The sequence below is a fragment of the Callospermophilus lateralis genome, unplaced genomic scaffold (assembly GCF_048772815.1).
Source record: "Callospermophilus lateralis isolate mCalLat2 unplaced genomic scaffold, mCalLat2.hap1 Scaffold_74, whole genome shotgun sequence".
NCBI lineage: Eukaryota > Metazoa > Chordata > Mammalia > Rodentia > Sciuridae > Callospermophilus > Callospermophilus lateralis.
The window spans coordinates 5,216,287-5,241,473 of NW_027515420.1; the positions used below are offsets into that span (position 1 = coordinate 5,216,287).

A 25,187-nucleotide genomic window follows, 5' to 3' on the forward strand; every position below is an offset into this window, starting at 1 on the left:
AAAGCATGCCATACAAACATACAGAGATGACACCAATGTTGACATAAGAAGAAAAGAATTTTAAAAGAGTTATAAATATTCAAACACTATAAGCAAAATATGGTTAAAAAATAAATGAACAGAAACTCACTGTACAGCAAACTATTTAAAAATGGGATTCTAGAATCAAAAAATACAATACTTGAAAATTTCACTGAGTAAGCTTAACAATGGACTAGAACAGAAAATATGATAAATGAAACTGAACACAGATCAATAAAAAGTTTTCAGTAGGAAAGAAGAAAATACTGTAAAACATGAATAGACCATCAGCTAAAAGGTCCAAAACATGGAGTATCAGAAGTAGATGGGAGTGAATAAACTGTCAAAACTTTCTCCAAAATCAGTGAAAAACATCAACTTGCAGATCTAGTTTGCTGAGCAATCTCTAAGCAGAACCATAAAGCAAATCTCACCAATTTGCACAATTGTCAAAATGCTAAACTACTTGTGTAAAGAAAGAAATCCTAAATTTCATCAGAAAGAAAAAAGACAATTTACAGTAAGGGGAAAATGACACCAAGAAACACTACTTCTCATCAGAAATAACAAAGGCTAGAAGGTAACAGAATGACAGACACCCTTAAAGGGAGAGGAGGAAAAACAAAAGTCATCTCAGAATCACAGACCATAAATGTAAACTGCAACATATACCAACTGAAGATTTTAGACTGAAGGAACATGATATGAGATGAAATTTGGATTCACACAAAGAAAAGAAAAATATGAACAGCAAATATGTGAGTAAGGATAAAAGACTATTTCCTTTCATCTTTAAAATGCATGTGATTGTTTAAATTGAAAATCATAAAATCCTTTTGAAACCTTTATGGTATTTTTAGGACAAAGAACATAAAAGAGTTAATGGAACAATACCCGTTTAGATTCTTAATTTTATAATAATGACATAATATAAACACCGAGTACACTGTGATAAGAGTATATATTATAATCCCTATCAAAATCCCTGAAAATAAAGCAAGTATAACTAAAAATCCATTAGAAGGATTAAAACTGAATACAAAAACTATTTGATTAATCAAAAAGAACAGAGGTACCAAAATATTACTATGATGGAACTAAATATAACACACCAATGAGTACAAAATGTTAGACTGTAGAGCAACTAGAACTCTCATATATTTGGAAAATTCTTTGGCACTTTTTCAGGAAGTTAAACATACTTCTACAATATGACCTAGAAATGCTATTCACAGTATTTACCCAGAAGAAATGAACACAAACAGAATTACACAGAACTATTTATAGAGCTTTGTTCAAAATAGTCAAATCCATGAAATAATCTTAATGCCTAGAGATACCTAAATGGATAAATAAATGGTTTATCAGCACGATGCAATACTACCATTTAGCTACAAAAAGAAAAACTACTAACAAACACAACTTAGTGGGTCTTTTCAATAAAAGAAACCAGACACAAAAGATATCCTGTATCATTCTACTTTTATAACACTGTAGAAGTGGCAAAACCAATCTAAATATGATTTAGATAGCAAAACCATCAAATCAGTGGTTGCTTGGGATGGGTAGGAACTGGCTGGAAAGGGACATGAAAGATTTTTCTTTTTTAATATTTTTCAGTTGTTGATAGACCTATATTTATTTATATGTGCCTGGGCTTTTTCACCCCAGCGATGGAGGATCCTCTTACCAGATGGAGTTCTTGATCTTGTGTTGCAGCGCGTTGGCCTCTGTCCCTGGCAGCCTGGGCAGAAGGGCTGGCAGAGCCACCCCCGAGTTGTGGGGGCTGGGGGGAAGCTGCTGATGGGCATCAGGCTGCTGTGGTGGCGGCTGTTGTTGTTCCTCTGCCATCGCTGCTGGAGGGGTGGGGGAGAGGAAAGGAGGGAAGATGGCGGCACGGGGAAGAGTGAGGGAAGAGACGGGGAGCGCAGGACGAAGGGGGGGAGGGGTGGAGGAGGAGGAGGAGGAGGAGGAAGAAAGCTGGATAAGCTAGGCCTATACCCCAGGGCTCCAGTAAGTCGCTTTCGCCTGCCGCCTGGGGGACATCACCGGGGACATCGATCGGCTCCTCACGGCCAGGCGCTTCACCGCAGCAGAGGCATGGCGGCGCCCCTCAGCCCCCCGCCGCCTCCTCCCGTCAGGTGTTGGGGCAGGCTCCCGCCAGATCCCGAGGAGAACGGCCGCTTCGAGACTTGGCGCCCGGCCTTCCTTCCTTGTCCCAGGGGTTTTCTACTCCGAGGTCCCCATGCTGCTGCAGCCCCAGGCTCCGCTCCACGCCACTCCCCACGCCACAGCGGCCGGCGCTCGCTCCCGGCCCCGCCCCCACCGCTGCCCGGCCAGCCCCGGAGCAGCCCAGAGCGCGCAGCCGCACTGCGGCCCAGCGCAGACTGCACTACACCTACCGCTGGGCTGGGGGGGGGGCGTGAACTAGTGTGTGCGGGGGCATGGGGCATGGGTCCCGGGAGGGGGGCGCACGGGCGTGGAGCACGCGGCTGCGGAGGGTGGGCGCGGAGCGGTGGGCCTGGAGACCGCACCGCCAGGGCTGTAGGGGCTGGTCGGAGCGGTGGAGGGGAGCAGGAAAACTTGGGGGAGGTGCTGGCAAGAGAAAGAACTTGCGTGAGGAGGAGAAACCAAATTGAATAATATTTAGCGTGGATTTTTTTTTTTTTTTATATCTTCAAATCAAGTAAAGTGAAATTGGTCAATATTCCCGCAAAAATGTAAAAATACATTCTTGGATAACCAATGTAGTAATCAGCCTCAGAGAAGTTCAGATACTATATCCATGAAAATAATTAAAAGTGATATTAAAACTTAAAAACTTGATTTTTAAAAATTATTATTTTTTAATTGTAGTTGGACAGAATACCTTTATTATATTTATTTTTATGTGGTGCTGACGATGGAACCCAGGGCTTTGCATGTGCTAGGCAAGCACTCTACCTGAGCCACAACCCCAGCCCCCCAAAAAACTTGATTTTTGATATGAAAAATTGAGAAGGTATGTATCAGCAGTAGATTCTCTTTGAAAGGATGACTGTCAGATGAACTTCGACAAAATAAATAATGAATTCAGGATGGATGAAGGGGGGCTGGAGTTGTAGCTCAGGGGTAGATCACTTGCCTAGCATGTGTGGGGCACTGAATTCAGTTCTCAGCACCACTTATAAATAAGCAAAGGTCTATCAACAACTAAAAAACATTTTTTTAGAAAGTATTTAGATATGAAGTTCAAGAATCAGTGGAGAAAGTATTTAACTTGTTGTCTGGATATGGCATATGTTTAAAATTATTAACATAAAATTAAAATCTAGATTAGTTATTGGTAAATTTTTTTCTGTAAAGGGACAGATAGTTAATAACTTTGGTTTTGTAGCCCGTACAGTCTTTTGTTACAACTTCAACTCTGCTGCTGTTGTGTGAAAGCAGCCATAGATAAGATGTAAATGAATGGCATGCCTGTATTTTAATAAAATTTTATTTGCTAAAAGAAGGAGCAGGAGGACAACTCCTGTTCTATATAATTGCAACCTAAGAATGACAGGGATAAGCCATGTTGAACAGATAGGAGGGAAGTTCTAAAAACATGATACACACTCACATACACAATCAGTTCGCAAGAAAAAAAAATCAAATCATCAGTAATTATACAACAAATGGATGAAATTTCTTCAATAAAAAGAACCCAAAATTTGGTGAAACAACATCTATTATAAATTATTTAGAAGCACATCTAAGAAGAAAGTTGAAAATAAAAGAACATGCAAAAATAAATCAGGCAACTACTACTAAAAAGAAACATGATAACCATGCTGGACAAGAAAGAATTTGATGTGAAAGGATTCAACAAGATAATTCCTATTTGGGAATAATACCATTCCATAAGAAGCTTTGCTAATAATGAACCTTCATAAATCTCACATTATAACATCAAAAGTCACAAATATAACTTCTAAGTAAAAACTGGTAAAAATGTAAGTAGAAAAGAAAAATGCACAGCCATTTTGGAAGACTTTAATACATATCTCAGAAAGTAACAGATTAGGGAGAAAAAAAATTAAGGGTAGAGAGACTTTGAATAACACAATAATGAAATGATAGAATAAAGGACTTTGTACACAATAAAGAGTGAATGCACAATTTCTTCAAACACACATGAAACATTAACTAGTTGCTAAAAACACAAATAAATTGTTAATGAATTCCCAGATAAGAAATCATGTTTGATCATACTGTAATAAATTTTGAAATCAATAAACAAATTAGTAAAAAATTATAACCTTAGAGATAGAAGCCACTTCTTTAAATAACTTTATTAAAAAGAAATTTGACATGCTCTTATTTAGAAATGAAAATTCCTAAAAAGTGTTGGACATGACTATGCAAACCAGAATTATGCTAAGTGATCTACATAAATTGTCTTTTTATTTTCACAATAATCTTGAGAGTTTAATTCCATTTTCATCTCATTTCACAGATGAGATTGAAACAAAGCTTTGTTAAATAAGCTGCCCCAGGGCACACAGTCCATAAATAACAGAGTTGGTATTTATACCTAGATAGTGTGATCCAGAGCCAGTACACTGAACCACTACAACAAGAATGACAGTGAAAACAACACAAATTAAAATCCACAATACTCAGAAGAAATGGCTAACCAGGAATGCAAAAAATATATAAGGGAAAAGAAAGGAAGTGTATTACTAAAGAAAAACCCAGAAATAAATGGGGGAGGGGTGGGTTGCAGAAAAAAAGCTGAAAAGTTTACTCTTTGAAAAGAACCAAAATGTTAAAAGTCTGGAATGTAGTGGGGGTGGGGAGAAAGAATATCAGCATTAGAAATTACAGTATGGAGTAGTTTTCTTTTTTTTTTTTTTTAATGGTTATAAGGATTTAACCCAGGGGTACTCTCCACGTCTGAGCTACATCCTCAGCTTGTTTTTTAAATTTGTTTCGAGACAGGGTCTCACTAAGTTACTGAGACTGGCCTTGAACTTGCAATTCTCCTGCCTCAGCCTCTGGAGTTACTGGGATTCCAGGTGTGCACCACTTCTCCAAGATGAATATGAAGTTTAAGCTAGTAAATTTTAAAAAATATATTAAAATATTTTTTAGAAAATATAAATCATTAAAATTGAGAAAATAGATCCAACAGGAAATATCCATTTTAAAATAACAATGATATAAAACACATGGAATATTTTGAGAAGGTTATCAAAAATCAATCTATAAAAGGGCCCTGTCTTAGTCCATTCAGGCTGCCATAACAAAATGTCTTAGACTGTGTAACTTACAAACAACAAAAGTGTTATTGCTCACAGTTCTGGAGCCTGGGAAATCCAAGATCAAAGCACCAATATTCAGAGTTTAGCTAAGGTTTCTGTGCTTCATAAATGCCTCCTTCTAGTTGTGTCCTCCTGTGGTGGAAGGGACAAATAAGTACCCTCAGGCCTCTTTTGTAAGAGCACTAATCACATTAATGAGTGCTTTGCCCTCATGGCTTAACCACCTCCCTGAAAGCCCCACTTCATAATAGCATTGCACTGGGGATTCAGTTTCAACAAATTAACTGCGTTGAGGGTTCAGGAGAGACACAAACATTCAGACTATAGCCAGTCATCAAACACAAATGGTTCTAAAAGTAGGGAACAAGTAATTCCTATGCTATATTAATTAACACAAAATATGGAAAAATAGAAAGCTTGCTGATTCACTTATGTGGGTGCTGACATGGCCTGGCTATTAAAATTATATAAGGAAAACACACTCATTCATGAACACAGATATAGAAATTCTAAGTATTAGCAAAATGAACACAGAATTTGTTTAACTTTATTTAAAATTTTTTTATTAGTACATTGTAGTTACACATAATAGCAGGGTTCATATTTACATGATCACACATGCATGGAATATAATTTGTTTCCTATCAGTCCCCAGTACCTCTTCTTTCCCTTCCTTTCTCCCCTGCCCTCTCACCCAGATTCCCCCTCCTCTACTCCATTTGCCTTTCACCCATCTGTTTGTTGTTTTTATAAATTGGTATTTTATAGGTATAGACAAAGGTGAATTCACTGTGGTACATTCACACATGCATACAGCATAATTTGGTCAACCTCATTCTTCTGTTCTTCCCCTTTCCCATCTCTCTCCACTTCCCCCTCAACGTCTCTTCTCTATTACAATGATATCCCTTCGATTTTCTGGTGTCCCCCCCTTTTCTAAATTCTCTTGTTTTGCCATAACTTCTGCATATTAGAGAAAACTTTAGACTTTTGACTTCTCAGAATACATTCTTAAAATATAAGTAGGATTTATCTCAGGTATCCAAGGCTGATTTGAAATTCAGCATATATTAATGTAAATCATTATATTCAAATTAAAGAAAGTATAATTATCTTAAGGAGAGCAAAAAATATTTGATGCAATTGGACACTCGTATTTTTATGTTATATAATATTAGTTTTATTTTATTTTTACAGCACTGGGGAAAATCCAGGGGTACTGTACCAGTAAACAACAGCCCTTTTTATTTTTATTTTTTAAAAACTTGAGGCGTGACTTGCTAAGTTGCCCAGGCTGGCCTCAAACTTGTGATCTTCTTGCCTCAGCCTGCAGAGTTCCTGGGATTAAAGGCACTTACCACCACCTGTGGTGACACTAGCATTTTTAAGTAGAAAGCAAACCATTTTAGTTCAACAGAATTACAGAGAAATTTTCTTATCTTAATGAGTGATATATGCATATACCAGCCTCACATCTAATGATGAATAAAAGTTTTCCCACTAAAGCTTTTTCAATATTATTGTGAGAGACCTAGGTAACGCCATGTGAAAAAAAAAGAAAATTTACAAGTGGCAAACTAAGAGAAAATATTTTCAATATTTATTAAAATATATTTATTATTCATGATAAAGTCCAAAATAATCAATTAAAATAGGAAGACTAGTAAAAACATGGGGCAAAAAATATAGTCACTTTCACAAGAAATGTAAATGATGCATAGAAATATAACTTAAAACAACAATGAGTTTCAGGGGTTTTTTGTTTGTTTTGCCCTTACTGAGCAAAATTTTAAAAGATTGATACATCCAGTTATAAACATGTGAGAAATTAGATATTTTTATGGACAGTTGATTAGAATATAACCTGTAAGACCTACTTCAAGACGATTTTGCAAAATGTACCTAAATTTTTGCACTATAATTTTCCTTCAGTTAACAATATTATTTCCACAATTTTAGCCTAAAGAAATTAATTGTGCATAGTGCAAATCAATATATTGTAGTGTGCTCTAAGAATATTGACATATGCTTCTTGAAGTATTGTTTCAAATAGTGAAAAATTAGAAATAATTGAAGTTTCAATTAGTAAAAAGATGATTAAATTATATGACTTTTATAGTTTGGAACATGATGCAGCTTTTTAAAAATGAGGATGATGTGCACTAAACATACAAAGAGCTGGGAGACGTATTTTGAAAAGTAAGACTAAATTATAAGCAAAAAAAAAGTTTTTAGTAATTTTTTAGTTGTAGATGAACACAATATCTTTATTTTATTTATTTATTTTCATGTGATGCTGAGGATCGAACCCAGTGCCTCATACTTGCGGGCCAGTGCTCTGCCACTGAGCCAAAATCCCAGCTTGCAAAAATGAATTTCTTATATTACATTCACATAGATAATTAGGACTTATGCTCACAATTGTAGTCTCTAGGGAGAACAGTGAGAAAGAGTAGGAAATAATGGCAAGATTAATGTCTTACTGTCAGTATTTGGGTATTATTTGAATCTTTCAATGAAAATATGTTTGTGTAAGGTTTTTGACTTTTAAAATTTTGATCGCAAATTAAGATAGACAAAACATGCACAAATGATAAATTATCAAATTATAATAAGTTTTACATATGTATTACTCATGTAACCACCAAGATACAAAATATTTCTGCTACCCGGAATGCTTCATTGTGCCTACACCATAAGTAATCACTATTTTTACTTTAATCACCATAGATTATTATTTCTGACCATGAATTTTGTAGAGATGGACCCTTACTGCTTTTTCCAATTTCATGTATTGTCTTTTCTCTGGTATCATGTCTTGTATACTCATCAGTGTTAAAAAATTCTTATTGCTATATGGTATTTCATTGTATGAGTGTACCGCAGTTTATCAATTCTGCTGTTGATAGACATCTGAGTTATTTCCAGTTTATGGCTATCATAAAGAAAACTGCTGTGAATGGTCCTACACATTCCTTTTGCTTTTCATATCTATACCCCTCTCTTATATACCTAGTATTAGAATTTCTAGATCATAGTGGAAGTTTTAGTAGACCTCAGCAGTTCAAACTTGTTATACAAATTTACACTCTCATTTGTATTATATAAAACTTCCTATTCTAGCTGCTCCATGGCCTTTCCACACTTCATATTGTTAGCGTTTTTCATTTTAGCTAGCCATTCTGTTGGGCTTATATTGATACCTCTTTATGGTTTATTCTTATTTGTAGTTTACTGATAAATAATCACGTGGAACATCTTTTCATGACATATGTCGATATTGATATTCTCTTTTGTAAAATGCCAACTCAAATTTTTTGCTCGTTTTGTTTGTTGATTTACTTGCCTTTTCCTTTTTGATTTTTAAGCAATCTTTAGGTATCACAGATATGCAACATATATGATATGTGTACATATCCCTACTGATACATATAGCAAATATTTTACTAGATTTTGTCTTGCTGTTCCATTCTCTTAATAATGTCTTTTGATAAACAAAACTTCAGAACTTTATTAATATTTTCTTTTATGATTCATATTCTTAGGGGTCTTTTTACTAAGAGCAGAGCCAAGTAGTTGCAGTTGGAGACCCTAGGGCCCACAAAGCTGAAAATGTTTACTATCTACAACCCCTCTTGTAGAATATTACTATTATTTTTTTCACATTTAGGCCTACAATCCTTTTGGAATTAACTTTTGTAAATGGTGTGAAATAGGCTTTGCTCTCATGAATGGAATAATGCCATCATTTGCGAGGGTTTCTGGTAAAAGCAAGTTTCTCTATTTCTCTCTCTCTCTCTCTCTCTCTCTCTCTCTCTCTCTCTCTCTCTCTCTCTCTTTCTCTCTCTCCTGTACACACTCTCCCACTATGTGGGTCTTTGTGCGCTGTTATAATGCATCAAGAAGAGCCTTACCAGATGCATCCCCTTGATTTTGGACTTCCAAGCCTCCAGAACTGTGAATGAAATAAATTTATTTTCTTTATTAATTACCCAATATTTGGCATTCTGTTATAGCAGTAAAAGATGGATCAAGACAGTAGAGTTAAAGTCTGTTTCTGTCATATGAATTATCCAATTGCTCCTCAGCACAATTTATTGGGAAAAAAAAAGAAATCATATCACCACAAAATTGCAATGGCATCTTTGTTATGCATCAGGTTACTATATATGTGTGGCCTATTTCTAGGCCCTTCTCTTCTACTGGTATATTTATATATTATCACATAAATACCCCTCTGTCTTAAATAGTGTAGCTTTATAGTAAGAATTTTTAAAAATCAAATTAAAATTTTTTTCCTCCACATTTTTTTTTTGGTATCAGAGATTGAACTCAGGAGCACTCAACCACTGAGCCACATCTCCAGCCCTATTTTGTATTTTATTTAGAGACAGGGTCTTACTGAGTTGATAAACACCTCACTATTTGCTGAGGCTGGATTTGAACTCACGATTCTCCTGTCTCAGCTTCCCAAGACCCTGGAATTACAGGCATGTGACACTACATCTAGCTCTCCCAGCACATTTTTTATTGGTGCATTATAATTGTACATAATGGTGGAATTTGTTGTTATGTATTAGTTCATCCACACAATATAATTTGGCCAATATCACTTTATGTTAAATGTTATTATATGATGGTAGTAAATTCTCCAACAATGTCTTTTTCTTGATTTCTTGACTATTATAGGCCATTTGCATCCCCTTATAAATTTTAGATGCCCCTAATAAATTTCCACAGAAAAACACAATGAGATCTTGGCTGAGATTGCATGGAATTGATAAGTTAATTTAGAGAGAATTGGCATTTTTACAATATTGAATCTGCAAATCCATGAGAATGGTATATCTAGTCCTCTATTCAGATCTTTAATTTTCCCTGAAATATTCTGTAGTTTTCAGTTTTGTCATCTTGCATGTCTTTCCTCAGATTTTTTCTAGAAACATGATGTTTTCCAATGAAATTAATTGCTTAAATATTATTTTATTTATTAATTCTTTTTGCAAATACATATATACCTTAGGTTTTATATCCAGTGATCTAAGTGAATTTACTAATGCTAATTGTGTATATATTATTTTGAGTTTTTTTATGTTGAAAGCATGTCATCCAGAATGACAGCTTTAGATCCTTCTTTCCATTACTTATACCTTACAATTTTTGTTGTTGTTATTGCCTTCTTACACTCACAAGAACCTACAGAGGCAATGATTAATAGTGTAATTAAATATACTTGAATTATTTCTGAACTCAGAGAAAGCACTTGACATTTAATCATTAGATATGTAACAGTAGAATTTTTATTTTTATTTTTTTATTTTTTTCAGTATGAAAACTATCCTTTATTTTGTATTGCCCTACTTGAGTTCTATTATTTTTATACAATCTTGATTAATAAATAAAAACTAAAAAAGGAATCATTACAGAAAATGCATTAAGTAAATTAAAGTAAACAACTAAGACTGGGGAGAACCAAGACAGCAAGACAAGCCAAAGAATCAAACTACCCAAGGAGTTTTCTATTGAGTCATTTTTTTTCTTCAAGTTCTAGTGACCACTTAATAAGTACATCAGCCAAAAAACTAGAAGCAAATGCAGGCTTTTGCACTGTATAAAGTGCTAATTTTAATAGAAAGAAAATAAAAAGAAAATATGTAACAACGATCATTAGTAAAAGTTATGGTCATCCAATTCAAATTAATATTAGACAGTTTACAACATTTATTGCTAGTGTTTTAGCTCTATATAAGCAACATTTAAGGGACTGCAGAGTGAGTTTTTTAAACTTCACAGAAAATCCAGTATAATACTGAGTGCTTATCATGCAAATATAAAAAATAGCCTTAAGAAGTAATTCAAATGTTAACAGTACTATGGTCCTACAATAGGCCTCTTTCAGAGACTAGTAACTGTGTAGTATCATAGTAACTATATAAATGTATCCAAATAAACAGAACAGTTATAGACACAAACTACACATGGTGAGGTGGTCATGAACATGGTCACTGGCCATCTAGTTCTAAAGCTTCAACAATGTGTGCAGCAGAGGAACGATCTTTAGGATCTTCATTAGTCCATACAGAGAATAGTTCAATTACTTTCTGGAAGGATTCATCCAGTTCTTCCATATTAATAGGTAGCCTGGTTCCCAAAGATGTATAATATGCCTCATCATTGAAGTCACCTTCATCAAAAGCTTAGTCTTCATCATCATCATCATCATCATAAAAATTAAAGTGTGGAATAGATAAAGTCATCATTTCCCACAGAGTAAGGCCATATGCAAATATGTCTGCCTTATCAGTAATAATACCATTTTCCTCCAAAGCTTCCTTGGGCTTTCATGGCTCAGTACCAATGTAACAGGCCTCAGGATCAGTCACAGTCATATTTTCATCCAATGGTAGAGAGACTCCTACATCACAGATTTTAATTGTTTAAAAATCACCTTTAATTACAACATTTGAAGACTTTATATCTCCATGAAGCAGTTTCTTTTCTTGGTGCAAATTCTTTAGCCCTCTTGCCATGTTCAAAGCAACTTTTAAAATTACAGCTGCTGGAAAGGCATCCTGGCTGTCTTATTTTGTTCCTCTGTTAAATCATTTAGAGACTTTTCACCTCCATACTCCATAGCAAGGCACAGACTGCCATCACTGGCTTCAGTAAAAGCATGATAACCTACAATGTTTGGATGATGAAGGCTTTTCAAAATCTTAGCTTCATCAATCAGTCTCTTTTGGTATATACTCCGATAATCATCACTGCAGATGGGATTAATCTTTTTCACAGCCCAAAGAGAATGAGACAAACCTCTTGGAAATCTTTTCATTAGGTAAACATTTACCCCAGTCCCAAAGTCAAGCTTCTGCATAAATGGAGAGGCAAGGATAGTTATATATGGAGTTGAACATAACACAGATTTCCTTTTTTTCAGATAATTTGCTTGGTGTCTTGAAATTATCAGTTCCTTCCATTGTAAAAACCACTCTAGGTCAGGTAGCTCTCCAATCCGCACCGGCATTGCTCACTTTCGGCCCTAGAATTTTTATATATAACCTTTATCATCTTAAAGAAGTCCTCTTCTGTGGCTGGAGTCGTAACTCAGTGGTGAAGCTACAGAAGAAAAGCCTCGCATGCATGAAGCACTGGGTTCCATCCTCAGCACCACATAAAAATAAATAAATCAAATAAAGGAAATTGTGTCCATCTACTAAAAAATAAAAAAATAAAAATAAAAAAGTTTTCTCCTATCCCCAATTTGCTGAGTTTTCTTATGAACTAGTGGCTAACTTAATTGGAGGTCTTTTTGTATTTGTTGAGATGGTCCTATGGTTTTCATCTTTATTATGTTGATAAGATGAATAATACTGATTAACTTTCAAAGTTTAAACCAATTTTTACTTCTGAAAAAAAGCCAAATTTGGTCATAATATATTATTCTTTGTATTTATTCTCTGGATTTAACTATCTAATACTTTGTTTTAATTTTTGTACATATGTTCATAAGCCTTATAATTTTCTCTTCTTGGAATGTCTTTGTCATATTTTTGTGTCAGGGTTATGATAGCTTCAAAATGAGCTAGGAAAAAAATTGTTCTCTTTATTCCTTAAAAGAAATTGGGTAGGACTGATAATTATTTATTTCTTAAATATTTTGATGAAATTACCTTTCTGAAAGACATCAGATTTGAAATTTTCTTTGGGGATAAATTATAGATTTAATATGTTCAACAGTGATTCCGATTTTATGATTTTCCTTTGATCAATTAGATAACTTGGGTTTTATTAAAAATTATTTTGCATAGTTTGTCAAATTTATCTGTATAAAATTGTTTAAAATATCTCTCTATTCTCTTTTATGTCTGTAGGACCTATATAGTTTTATTTCCCTTTAATTCTGATATTAGTAATTTATATTGACTATTGTGAATTGTGCTGCTTTAACTTGGTTATGCATACATCACTGTAGCATGATGACATCAGTTCTTCAGGATAAATACTGAGGAGTGGCATAGCTGGGTGATATGGTGGTTCCATGCCTAACTTTTAAAGGAAACTCCATACTGATTTTCATATTGGTTGTACAATCTAACATGCCACCAAGAGTGTAAAAGTGTTCCTTTTTCTCCGCATCCTCTCCAGCATTTTATTATTTGTATTGTTGATGACTGCCATTCTGACTGGTGTGAGATGAAATCTCAGTATAGTTTTGGTTTGGATTTCCCTAATTGCTAATAATGTTGAACATTTTTTAATATCTTTGTTGGCCATTTGTATTTCTTCTTTTGAGAAGTGTCTGTTTAATTCATTTGCCCACTTATTAATTGGGTTATTTAATTTTTTTTTTTGGTGTAAAGTTTTTTGAGTTCTTTATATATTCTGTAACTTAATCCTCTGTCAGTAGAATAGGCTAACAAAGATTTTCTTCCATTCTGTTGGTTTCCCTTCACATTCTTGTTTCCTTTGCTATGCATAAGCTTTTTAATTTGATGTCATCCCATTTACTACTCTTGGCATTATTTCCCAAGCTTTAGGAGTTCTATTGAGAAAGTCATTTCCTGTGCCTATATGCTAGAATGTTGACCCTATATTTTCTTCTAGGAGTTGTATAGTTTCTCATCTAATTCCTATGTCTGATCGATTTTGAGTTGATTTTTGTGCAAGGTGAGAGCTAAAGGTCTAGTTTCATTCTTCTACATATGGATAACCAGTTGTCCCAGCACCATTTATTAAATGGCTGTCTTTTCTCCAGTGTATGCTTTGGCACTTTTGTCAAGGATCAGTGACTATATCTGTGTGGGTTTGTATCTGTGTCTTCTACCCTGTACCACTGGTATATGTATCTTGTTTTTATGCCACTACCATGCAATTTTTGTTACTGTAACTCTGTAGTATAATTTAAAGTCAGCTACTGTGATGTCCAGCATTGCTTTTTGGCTTAGAATTGCATTGGCTATTATGGGCCTTTTATTCTTCCAAATGAATTTAGGACTCTTTTTTTCTTGTTCTGTGAAGAGAGTCATGGGTATTTTGATGGGAATTGTATTGAGTCTGTGTATTGCTTTTGGTAGTGTGGCCATTTTAGCAATATTAATTCTGCTTATCCATGAACATGGGAGATCTTTCCATCTTCTGAAGGCTTCTTCAATTTCTTTCTTCTTGTTCTATATTTTTCATTGTAGAGGTCTCTCAACTCCTCAGTTAGATTTATTTCTAGTTGTTCCCCTGCCTCCCCCAGGCTACTGTGAATGGAATGGAATTGTTTTCATGATATTTTTCTCAGCAGATTCATTGTTGGTATATAGGGAAGTTATTAATTTTTTATGTTGATTTTGTAACCTGCTACTTTGCCAAATTTGTATATTAGCTCTAGTAGTCCTTTAGTGGAGTTCTTTGGATCTTCTAGGTATAGGATCATATCATCTGTAAACAATGATAATTTGACTTCTACCCTTCTTATTTCTATCCCTTTTATTTCCTTCTCTTACCTAATTGCTCTGGCTAGTATATCTAGTACTATATTATTAAACAGGAGTGGTGAGAGTGGCTGTCCTTTTTTTGTCCCAGATTTTAAAGAAAATGCTTTCAGTTTTTCCTCATTTACCCTGAGTTTGGTTTTGGATTTTTATTTATAGCTTTTATGATGTTGAGATAGGTTCCTTCTATCCCTAGTTTTTTCAGTGTTATTTATAATAAATGGGTACTGTATTTTGTCAAAGACCTTCTCTGATCTATTGAGATGACTAAGTGATTTTTGTTCTTAATTTTATTTATTTAATGGATTATATTTATTGATTTGCATATATAAAACAATCCTTGCACCTCTGGAATAAACCAATTTGCTCATGGTGTATAATCTTCTTAATATGTTGCCAAACACGATCTGTCTGCTAATATTTTATTAAGTATTTTTGCATTTCAGTTCATCAGGAATATTGGTCTATAGTTCTATTCCTTGGTGACAAATCTCGACTTTCAAATTTCAAAGTTGGCACACAAAAACCAAAAAGAAATGGGAAAAATACCACACTCTGAGACACTCTGAAGGTACTGCAGTAATCTTAAAACATTTCTCTTTGAAATGTTTGGAAAATCCAGAATAAGGTGTCAAACAAATTTAGAGGTCGAAAATAGAATTCTTGCTGGGTATGGTGAGGCAGGCATGTAATCCCAGGGACTTAGGAAGCTCAGGCAAGAGGATCACAAATTCATGGCCAGCCTCAGAAATTTAAAAAATGAAATAAAGGACTGGGGAAGGGTGTATGGGTCAGTGGTAAAAAGTCCCTGAGTTCAATCCCCAGTGCTAAATAAATAAATAAACCTTTATTCTAGCTAATAAGTATTTATTTTGGGAATTAAAAGGAGCAGCCAGAAGCATTAGAGGAAGAGAAATAACGGAAAGAAATAGACTCCTTTCCATCTAATGTGAGCCTCAGGGCTAAGAATAAAAGGCTCCAGGTGAAGTGTCATGCACTTGTAATCCCAGTGATTGGGGAGGTGGAGGTAGGAGGAAAGGCAGAAAGTGAAAAGGACAGATATAATAAATTATAGTTTATATTTTGAAGAATCAGGATGGCAAATTCCAGGCTAACCTGGACAGAAAAGAAAAAAGAGTGGGGGCTGGGTATGTTGCTCAGAGGTAAATCTCCCTGGATTCAATCGCCATTACACTTTTCCCCACTCCCCAAAAGGGCATGTTACTATTTTTAATACAATTCTAAAGAAGAATACTAAAATAGGCTTGTGTGGACAGCCTATCTTGTGTATTTATTTTAAGCAAATGTGTTATTTCAAAAAGAAAAAAAAAAAAAAACAGAAACCGAAATGTGTTCAATTTTGCTTTTCCTGTTTTAAATGAATTAAGGTCTTTTCCCTCCCCATTTAACCAGTATCATTCCTCTCCTCTAGTCTTGGGGCAAAACAACATTTACAGATTTGCAAGAAACATAGCATCTTTATTTATGCAGATTACGGGCAATTTTATAAGTGAAATAAGCCAACTCAAATGGATGTCCGTTTCACTTCTTCTGGGCTCTGATCTGGGCACTCTCCAGTCAGTCACTTAATAAGTAGACCTCGATTTCATTTTTCAAACCTATTGAAACAGGAGCATTGCTAGATGATTGCCAAAATCTTTTCGAACTTTTCCACTCTTAAGAACTGTCCCTTGAGGTTCCTTTACTTGTGTTCAGCATCTTGCGTTGTCACTTCAATCCACGTTCCAGCCTCCGGAGACAGGCTACCGTGGGCACCAGGAGTTTGCTCCAGAGGCTGTGGAGTGGCCGCACTCTCCGGGACACTGGCAGATCGTGTCGCAGGCCGGTTATTTTGGAATCCTAGGCGGGAACCCTTCCAGTTCAAATTCCGGATCTTGAAGCTCCACCCGGAGCCCCACCCTGCTCGGGTCTCAGCCCGAGGCTCCAATTGCACTTCCGAGGTAGGGCGGGACCCAGGTGGGGCTTATGTCATGTGACAGGACTGTGTCCGTCCAGCCCTCCCGCTTCCTGCACCGGACAGTCCCTGCGGGCGCCTCCTCCTTCGAACGTGGTGTCCCCGCAGCCGCCGCGCTCTTCCGGACTAGGTGCTGCAGCCATGGCTCCTGGCCAGCTCCGTGAGGCCCTCGCGAGCCGCGCTATCTGCGAGCTTGCTTTGCAGCTCGGTGTCCCACCATGACTGTGGCCGGGCGGCCACCGCCGGCTGGGCTGGGCTGGGCTGTGGACCCCTCTGTGGGCTGCGATCGGTGCCCAGAGCCCGCTTGTCCCCGCGCAGCGTCTCCTTCTCCGGGCTCGCCAGCTTTCGACCCAGGTGGCTTCGGGGCAGGGCCTGCCTGTCGTAGGCCCAGACTCTGGCCTTGTCACGCATGAGTTTCCTCCCCCAGGCCTTGGAGAAGCAATGTAACATACTGCAAATAGTGAGCAAAAAATGCCTTCTCTTTCAGCCTTGTTCAGTGTCTCTGACAAAACTGGCCTTGAGGAATTTGCCAGAAACCTAACGTCTCTTGGTTTGAATCTGGTTGCTTCCGGAGGAACTGCAAAAGCTCTCAGAGATGCTGGCCTGGCAGTCAGGTAAGGCACAATTTAGTTTTTAAGGTAAGTCCAGGCAGAAAGTGATCCATCCAGAAAAGAATGTAATCCAGGTACCCTGAATAAAACTCCTTATACTGAGTAACGCTGCAAGGTTGGTGCAGTCCTCACCCACTTCATGAAAGAGGAAAATGAGCCTCAAAAGTTTAGTAACTTAATAGATCTAGAGTCAAGTAAGGTGTATGATTGGAACCCAGGTAGTTTCAGAACCCCAGATTAATTTAGGTGGGTCATCTATTATGCACGATGAACTCAAAAGTTATAATTCCCTCTGTTCACATGATTAACTGTTTAATAAAGCTGTTTACATTTCGAAGAATCACATTTACTTCCCCTTGGCACCTCCCCTAACAGAATGAAAGAAAGAACAAGTCATTCATTGACTCATTTATTACCTTACTAGGCAGTGGAAGGAGATGTCCAGAAGATAAAGCAGAAGGCCATTCCAGACCTCAAGAAACGTGCATTATGGCTGGAGAGGAGGGAAGGCCACTGAAAGGCGGAAAATGATAAAGGACAGATATAATAAACTGTAGTGAGAGTTCAGAGGAAGGCCATATCAACCTCTGAGAGAGATTTTAGAAAAGGGATAAAACTGCCTTTGTTGCTGTGTGAAAAGTTCACTTCTGGCCCTCCAGACCATGTCAATGTGGATTATCCACATTTTTCTTCTTGTAATTCTGTGGTGCATGAGCAGAGCCTCCCTAGATGTACAAGTTCAGATGCCAAGAGAAAGCTTTATTAAATAAATGCTTTCTATAAAATTTGTTTGTCCTTTTCCAGTACTGGGAATTGAATCAAGGGTGTTCTACCACTGAGCTACTTTCCCAGCTCCCTACTACCTCCTACCCCACCACACACACTTTTTACAAAAGAAAATTTGAGACAGAGTCTCACTAAGTTTCCCAGGCTGGCCTCAAATTTGGAATCATCCTGCCTCAGCTTCCCAAGTAACTGGGGTTACAGATGTGTACCTCTGCACCCTGGAGTTTCTCAAATCCTTTTTACATCTTAACACTGAGGTAGTAAAAGTGGCTTCTGATTCTCAACATGTTGATGTATTCCTTCCAGTGTTTTTATAAGCATTTCCTCTCTTATGTGAGGTCTGTGAGAATCACAGAAAACTGGCAGGTCTATTCTTCTGAAGAGCAGCAGGATGAGACTATGGAGTCCATATATCTTCTTTCCATTGGGCTGAGTTGGGGTCAGTTCTCTTCTGCCCCCACCTTTTTCTCCTTCAAACCTTGTATTATGGAAACATTCTAGGCATAATGAATATAATGTGTAAAATAATAATAACCTCTTATGTGTGTGCTATCGAGTTTAAATAGTCATCAACTTTCCAGTGTTATTGTTATTTCTGTCTCTACCTACTCCTCACTTACCCCCATTATGATAGTTTTTCTTTTTTTTATTTTCTTTTTTTATTAAAAATTTAAATTTTAACTTTTAATAACTGCTTTTATCACCAGGTTAAGTCATGCAGTTACAAAGTAGTTAGAAATCTGTTAAAGGGCATTATCGTTAAAATAAAAAAGAAGGAAAAAAAAAGAGCTCATTCTTACATAAATATCTAGAACTTCATTGGGACACTGCTCAAAAGGCCAAAAGGCCCTGGAAACATAGTTTCTAAACACTAGAACCTATATTGTTTTCAGCCTGCTGTTAATGCTGTTAATGAAGCTGGGTGCAGAATGCAAAGCCTCCAGAAGGGGAGGACACACAGGTTGAGTCAGGGCCATCAGCAGTGCTCAGAGCCAGCTGGACTCCAAACAGGGAGCCCAGTGGTTTTTCTTGGGACACTCTACTTGAATTATGGTTTAGTCAACACAATAAACTTCAAAAGGGAAGAACAATTAATTAACATGATAAGGAGATTACTACATTCTTTGGATTATGTGTCATAATGGCAGTTAGCAAATTCTGATAGTTTTAACAAAAATAGCCTCCAATGTTTCCAGGTATGAAGACAGATCTCCATCAGGCTTTTTATTTCTGCTGGACAATATATGACTGATAAGCTATAAATGATATTACTTTATGTTATAAAAATACTAGCTTTTTTCATTTACTGTGTTTATTGGCATTCACTGCTTGAGTCAAGGTTAGGCTTATTAAGTGATTAAAGGCAATTTTATTACAGTAGCATGTACTTATTTTATTCTATGAGAATAAAATGCATACGAGACAGCTTTTATTTTTTTTGCAACTTATAAAATTGAGTTATTACGCAGATGTAAAATACCAATAACTCATTTGAGGACCATGCCACCTTTCAAAAACCATATATCTAATTCTCACATGTATCAAAGTTACAGCATGTCCCAGACCTGCCAGAGCAAAACCGAGTAACTGTTCTTGACTGCTTTCCTTGGCAACAACCCTGACAGTGTTGGGAAGAGCCCTGGAGCAAGGCAGCATAGTCAGGTGGAAGATACTTTTTATTTAAAAGCAAATTGCCTAAGTGGCTTTCTGGAATAGGTAATTTCTACTTTCACACTCATCAGATTGTACACAATCCCCTAAACTTAATTTCTTTCTTAAGGGGCTGAATCAAATTGACATTTTTAGAACAGTGTCCATTCTTTAATGAGTCATGAGAGAAAGATTTCTGCAGTTACATGTAAACCTGTGATAGGTCAGCAGAAGTTACAGAGGGTGGTGAGGAAGTTAACCATGATCCATTTATGTGAAGGTCACGCCAGCTTCATTGTATACTTTGAAGACTTTCTCAATGGCATTGACATAAGCAGCTGTTCTCAGGTCCAAGCCCAGGTTATATTTCATGGCTGTACGCATAATTTGCCTGGCTGAACGCTCCATGGTGTAGGCTAAGCCAGAATGCACAATGTCTTTCTCTGATGCACCCGATATCCTGTCTTGGAACTCTGCGGTGGGTACAATAGGAATTGTTCCACCATGCTTTCCAAATTTTCTTTCTAAGCTCTCTTGAACAGACATGAGCAAGTGGTAGTTAGAATCCCTTTCATATTTGAAGGTTAATTGGCCATAGCTGACATGATTCAGATTCTTCAGCCACTCAAAGTAAGATACTGTCACTCCACCAGCATTTAAGTAGAGATCTGGAATAACCATGATGTTCCTCTCCAGGAAAATCTTATCAGCTTCTGGAGTGGTTGGTCCATTGGCACCTTCAGCAATGATCTTGGCTTTCACTCTGGGTGCATTGGATTTGGTCAACTGCTTCTCACTGGGAGCAGGGATCAGTATGTCACAGTCAGCCTCCAAGATGCTTCCTTCATAGACCTTTGCTTTGGGGAAGCCCAGAATTGATCCATGTTGCAGTTTGAAATCTTCCAGTTCCTTTGGGTCAATACCATCTGGATTCCATATACTCCCATCAGATTCACCAACACCAACACATTTAGCACCAAAACGATGTAAATACCTCATAGAGTGCAGGCCCACGTTACCAAACCCCTGAACCACAAATGTTTTATCTCCAAATCCTGGTGTCATTCCTAAAATGCTCATGTAAGAAGCTTCATTGATGAAGTTTTCAATTCCATGGAAAACACCACAGCCAGTAGTAGAAATGCGTCCATGGATGCCTCCTTGACTGATGGGTTTACCAGTAACACAGGCATGTGCATTAATATCATAGTGCCCTATGGTGCTGGCATAGGTGTCAGCGATCCAGGACATCTCTCGCTCACCCGTGCTCATGTCTGGGGCAGGCACATCAATACCAGGACCAATAAAACCTTTTTTTGCGAGCTCCATAGTGAACCTTCTTGTGATCTTTTCCAATTCATTATCTGTATAGTTCTTGGGATTGATCTTAATACCTGCTTTAGCACCCCCAAATGGCACATCAACCACTGCACACTTATAAGTCATCAGAGAAGCCAATGCTTTTACTTCATCTACACTCACATCAGTGCTGTAACGGATACCTCCCTTGCAGGGCATGCGGTGCTGGCTGTGCTGGGCCCGGTAGCCCTCGATGACCTCCCAGGAACCGTCGTCGCGCCGAATGGGGAAGGAGAGGCTCAGCATATGGTTACAGGGCTTGATGATTCTCAGGATGCCTTGCACCCGGTTCCGCTTCTGTTCTTCGCTCTCCCGGGTCTTCAGGTCCTCCACCAGCTTATCCTCCACGATGCTGGCACCACGGTCGAAGAAGCCCTCCACCATCTTGAAGAAGTTGGGGTCGTCTTCACGGTCGGCAGCCGCCTCGCTGTAGTGGCGCCGGGCGGGCGGCGTGAATCCCGGCTGCGGGGAGGCGGCGGGTTGTCCGCGGGCCCAGCCCAGCAGCGCAGTAGCTGAGTCGGCGGCCGCAGAGGCCAGCGCAGCGGGTCGGCGCGCGACAACAGCAGCGCTTCGCCCAGGCGGCAGTACATGGCGGAAAGTAGAGGCGAGAGGCGAGCGGGCCGCAGAAGAGGTGCGCTCGGAGGCCTGGGACTGAGGGAGGAAGAACTTGGCGCTGGCAGTCCTTTTAAGCCGCAGCTTCCTGCCTTTCTGGCTGTCCCCTCCCCTCGACCGCTCGTCGTCTAACGGGAGGAAGGACTTAAGGGGGCGCGCGCCGCCCAGGGCGCTCGGCCTCCACCTCCGCTGGTGCCTCGCCCGGCCTCCCAGACGGCGGCGCGTGCCAGCCTGGCATCGGGGGCGCGCAGGCGCGGGCGGTTGGTGCGCATGCTCACCGGCGGGTGGATCTCTTTTTTTTTTAAAATTGAGAAGATCCATATGTTTCTATCCTGTTAAAGGGTGAGAATGTTCTCCATGAATGGCTTTCATAGAGTCCAGCACAATAAACTTCACTGAATGGAGTAAGACAGGTGAGAGGGGTATGTTTTGTTGTTTGTTTTTTTGGTACCAAGAATTGAACCCAGGAGTGCTTAGCTACCCAGCCATATCCCCAACCCTTTTTATTTTTTTTATTTTGGGCTCTAGAGTCTCACTTAGTTGCTTAGGGCCTCTCTAAATTGCTGAGGCTGGCTTTGAATTTGTAGTCCTCCTTCCTCTGCCTCCAAGCCACTGGGATTACAGGAATGTCCCACCATGCCCTACCTGAGGGGTGTTTTATGTATATTAACTCATATAGTCCTCCCAGTAACATTTTTGCTATGGGTAATATTGTCGCTATTAGGCAATTAAGAAAACTGTGTTACAAAGAAATCTGTACGGGGGTTGGGTATGTAAGTCAGTGGTAGAGTGTTTATGTAGCAGGCAAAGAGGCCAGGATCTTTCCCAAAAAGGTAACTATTGTCTTGTGTGGTCAACTGGTGAGGTTTCAGAGTATACAATAGTAAATAGAGAAGACTACATGTGTTACAGACAAATTCTTGAGTACAAAGGAATAACAAGCTTTTTAACCCCACATGTTTATTTCTAGGAATAAATCTGCTATCTCTGTTTTAAGTGATAATCTTTAGTTGGAAGAACTGAATTTTATTTACTAAATTTATTCCTGTGTAGTGTACTCAGGAAATCTGTATCCTATTTTCAGAATTTGCTGTTCTAAAATTTTATTATTTTCTTCCTATAAATGCCATATATGCTGATTGCAGAAAAATTTTTAAAGTGTGGGAATCTATAAAGAAGATAGTAAAAGGGCTTATAATTCTCAACATGTTAATGTCTTTCTTCCAGTGTTTTTATAAGCATTTACTTTACTTCATAGCTTACACAGAAAATACAGTTTTGCTTCTTGCTTTTTTTTCCCCTTGCTCATATATATTATGGGCCTTTTCCCACATCATTACAACTTATAATTTTGCCAGAGAATGTTTATGTGTGTAGCTTTCTGGTGGTCAGCTTGACTGATGTGGGTTAATATTTTAAAATTGCCCTTTATATTTTGTGATCTCTGTTATCATTTTTCTATGTAGTTTTAACATTTACATAGTATTTAATGACGTTTTGTATAACACCCACACTGCTTCTTTTCCCCCTTTTTTATGGTATGAGGAGTTGAACCCAGAGGTACACTATTCCTGAGCTTCATTCCAGTCCTATCATATTTTAATTTTTTTTGAGATAGGGTCTCACTAAGTTGCTGAGAACCTCTATAAGTTGCTGAGGCTGGCCTTGACTTTGCGATCCTCTTGTGTCAGTTTCCAGAGTAGCTGGGATTTTGGGCATGTCTTGCCACATCAGGCCTTACCTCACTTTTCAGAACAGGTTTCTTTTTCCACTTGTTTGATATGCCACTTTTATGCATTTTTAATCATAAAACTCAATTCTTATTTCTACTTGGTTAATTTCTGAGATAAGAATATTTTTAATGCTTCTTATTAGATACTGCCAAATTGCTTCTCAGGTTGAATCTGTTTCTTAATATTTAATTAGTATGGTTTATGATTCAATTTCTGGATTCCTGAAAAAAATGTAAAATTAGTGCTTTAGTATACTGGTTTTCCCCAAACATACTTCAGTTAGAAAATAGAATAACATTTATTTGGAAAGTTAATGGAATTTTATGTAAGAAATGAAATGTACCTGGCCAAGGTGGTGCACTCCTGGAATCCCAGTGACTCCAGAGGTTGAGGCAGGAGAATCAGAGGTTCAAAGCCAGCCTCAACAATTTAGCAAAACCCTAAGTAGATTAGTGAGACCCTGTCTAAAAATTTTAAAAAGTTCGGGGAGAACTAGGAATATAGCTCAGTGGTTAAGCACCTCTGGAATCAATTTTTTTACCAAAAAATAAGAAGTCGAATATTGTGAGAAACTTAGGACACTGGAATAATTTTTTTGTTCAATTCAGGCTGTGAAAAAAAATCTCTTGAAATGAAAACAATAGACTTGATGGGAGCTGTTTGGATTATTGACAGTTCAGAAATAGTCCTAATATTCTGTTTATGTGTTTCAGAGATGTCTCTGAGATAACTGGATTTCCTGGAATGTTAGGGGGGCGTGTGAAAACCTTGCATCCTGCAGTCCATGCAGGTAAGTGATATTTTCAGTTTAAAACAATCAATGGTTTATAAGAATATTTTAAAACTTTATAGAACAAAGGAGAAAGAAAGCAAGTCATAAGCTGAAAAAAATTACTGCTTGTTAGGTTATATTGGTTTTGTCACATCAACTTTCAAATTTCATACTGCATTAGAACCTGTTTAAAATCTGCCTTACCTTATTACATGATTAATTAAGATTGTTTACTTTGCTTGCTCTTACTCTTGTCTTAGTAACTACTAATTTAGAGTGTTGTATTTCCTATTGGAGTTACTGAAAATATTTAGTTTTTATAGTGTAAAGTATAGACTTTTAAAATCAGAAGATACCTGATTTTTTTTAAAATATTTTTTTAGTTGTAGATGGATCTTTATTTTATTTATTTATTCTTATGGGGTGTTGAGGATAGAACCCAGTGCTTCACACATGCTAGGCAAATGCTGTACCACTGAGCTACAACCCCAGCCCCCAAAATACCTGATTTTTAAAGGATATTTCTTGGAGTGCTTTATTCATTTGCCTGACACAGTTAATTGCAAATAAACAAAAATGGTAATAAATAGTATATTGCTACCTTGTCAGTTGCAGTAAAATTGGGCAAACAAAAACTGGAAGGCTAATGATCATCAGAAAAGCTGTTGACTTAGGGAACATCTGGACTGTGATGGATTTGACACTATTGGTATAAAATTTGTTTTGCAATTTTTACATTTGTTACTCAAGAACGGTATATTAGGTACTGATCCAAGAGATTTTTAAATATACTCACTATTATTTTTTGCTCAATAACTCTTAAAGTGCATTTTGTATTTATATAATTAAGAGCATTAAAGGATTTAACTTGATTGATGGGACCTCATTAAATTAAGTACCTTCT

At 37.4% G+C, this 25,187-nt stretch overlaps 3 pseudogenes across 1 annotated transcript in view; 1 reads left to right on the forward strand and 2 right to left on the reverse strand.

The window, feature by feature from the left end:
- Positions 1-11,308: 11,308 nt before the first annotated feature.
- Positions 11,309-12,283, reverse strand: LOC143389949 (lymphokine-activated killer T-cell-originated protein kinase pseudogene; annotated as a pseudogene).
- A 4,618-nt stretch (positions 12,284-16,901) lies between these two features.
- Positions 16,902-25,187, forward strand: part of LOC143389930 (bifunctional purine biosynthesis protein ATIC-like) — a 33,803-nt pseudogene continuing 25,517 nt past the window's right edge. Inside the window, exons 1-3 of the transcript XR_013090186.1 lie at positions 16,902-16,920; positions 17,248-17,374; positions 24,225-24,301. The product of XR_013090186.1 is annotated as a bifunctional purine biosynthesis protein ATIC-like (transcript). The remainder of the gene's footprint in view (positions 16,921-17,247; positions 17,375-24,224; positions 24,302-25,187) is intronic.
- LOC143389929 (glutamate dehydrogenase 1, mitochondrial pseudogene) lies at positions 19,816-21,792 on the reverse strand (annotated as a pseudogene).